Below are 2,185 nucleotides of genomic sequence, written 5' to 3'. Positions count from 1 at the left end.
ATAACTCCTGAACTCCTTTACCGATTTGCCTCAAATTTTGATAGGGGAGCTCGGTAGATCCACATAAATTATCTTAGATTGGTTTAAAGATTCTTAGTTGAGTGGGTTAACAGTTATATTTGGTCCTATCGATCGTATTCTGCGATGTTCGATCGTACAATAAAAAAAATCATAACCATAACAGATCACGTGGATTAAACGGTTCTCTCAATATTTCAGAAAGCTGTGACTTTCTATCACAATTTGATCCCTTATACATGCTTTTTAGCTTTTTTCTTAAATATTTTTTTGTCGGCATATACGCTTTGAATAAAAAAGTATAAAAGAATAAAAACTATAAGTTTAAAGATTGTTGAATTATAGACCAAAACACGTTTAATTTCAAATAAAAGAAACCGAATTTTTTCTCACTCTGGCTAGACAGGGGTGAGATGTACAGTTTGCATTTTTAATTTTCAATTTTCGAATGCTACCTCATTTTGAAAAGTTTGCATAATTTTCATACAGATTTTGTAAAAATTCAATACTTTCGAAAATTACTTTTGCTGGTTTTTAAATGTTTAAAAAAAATTGCATTAAAAAATTGAACATAATGGCATTTTACTTCATATGCATGAACGCAATAGATTTTTAAAAGTATGAAAAAATGAAAAGGTAAATGTAGATTAAAAGAAAAAAAAAAAAAACGAAGTAAGAAACGAGAGCTAAAAAGATGCACGAAGAAGGGGGGGCTATGAAAGGGTGGAAAGAGAGGGAGTGGGGGGTCTAAAGTAGGGTAGACATAAGGTGGAAGAGGGGGGGATTATAATGTTAGATAAACACAGGCTTTCTGAGTTTGATAAATAATATTCATTACACGCAGTGATTGATAAAATTAGGTTGAAAATTAAAAATCAAAACAAAAACTGAGAAATGCGCATAATCTCTCTGTTAACCTGGAGTTGAATATGAATATTAGCGTGCGCGCAGAATTGCGTGCGTACACGAGATTGAAGTTTAGGCGTAATTATGTAGGCAGGGAGACACAACGTTTTAATTAATAATTACAATATTTTCCTGTAATTATAATATACCAGTCAATCTACTCAGGGCTAGGAGTATAGGGTTAATTATAATTTGGAGTTGTGTGAAGGTGTTAAAATTAATTACTGCTTGTGTTTACTGTGTACAGTCCTATTAATTAGATACTGCTTGTCTTTACTGTGTACAGTCCTATTAATTAGATACTGCTTGTGTTTACTGTGTACAGTCCTATTAATTAGATACTGCTTGTGTTTACTGTGTACAGTCCTATTAATTAGATACTGCTTGTGTTTACTGTGTACCGTCCCATTAATTAGATACTCCTTGTGTTTACTGTGTACAGTCCCATTAATTAGATACTGCTTGTGTATACTGTGTACTGTTCCATTAATTAGATACTGCTTGTGTTTACTGTGTACTGTCCCATTAATTAGATACTGCTTGTGTTTACTGTGTACAGTTCTATTAATTAGATACTGCTTGTGTTTACTGTGTACTGTCCCATTAATTAGATACTCCTTGTGTTTACTGTGTAAAATCCCATTAATTAGATACTGCTTGTGTTTACTGTGTACTGTTCCATTAATTATCTACTGCTTGTGTTTACTATGTACAGTCCCATTAATTAGATACTCCTTGTGTTTTCTGTGTACAGTCCCATTAATTAGATACTCCTTGTGTTCACTGTGTACAGTCCTATTAATTAGATACCACTTGTGTTTACTGTGTACAGTCCCATTAATTAGATACTGCTTGTGTTTACTATGTACAGTCCCATTAATTAGAGACTCCTTGTGTTTACTGTGTACAGTCCCATTAATTAGATACTCCTTGTGTTTACTGTGTACAGTCCCATTAATTAGATACTCCTTGTGTTTACTGTGTACAGTCCGATTAATTAGATACTGCTTGTGTATACTGTTTACAGTCCTATTAATTAGATACTGCTTGTCTTTACTGTGTACAGTCCTATAATACTGCTTGTGTATACTGTGTACAGTCCCATTAATTAGATACTGCTTGTATTTACTGTGTACAGTCCAAATAAATAGATACTGCTTGTGTTTACTGTGTACAGTCCTATTAATTAGAGACTGCTTGTGTTTACTGTGTACAGTCCCATTAGTTAGATACTGCTTGTATTTACTGTGTACAGTCCTAT

The sequence above is a fragment of the Eurytemora carolleeae genome, unplaced genomic scaffold (assembly GCF_000591075.1).
Source record: "Eurytemora carolleeae unplaced genomic scaffold, Eaff_2.0 scaffold93, whole genome shotgun sequence".
NCBI classification, from domain to species: Eukaryota; Metazoa; Arthropoda; class Copepoda; order Calanoida; family Temoridae; genus Eurytemora; species Eurytemora carolleeae.
Note: the sequence above shows the minus strand (reverse complement) of the source record.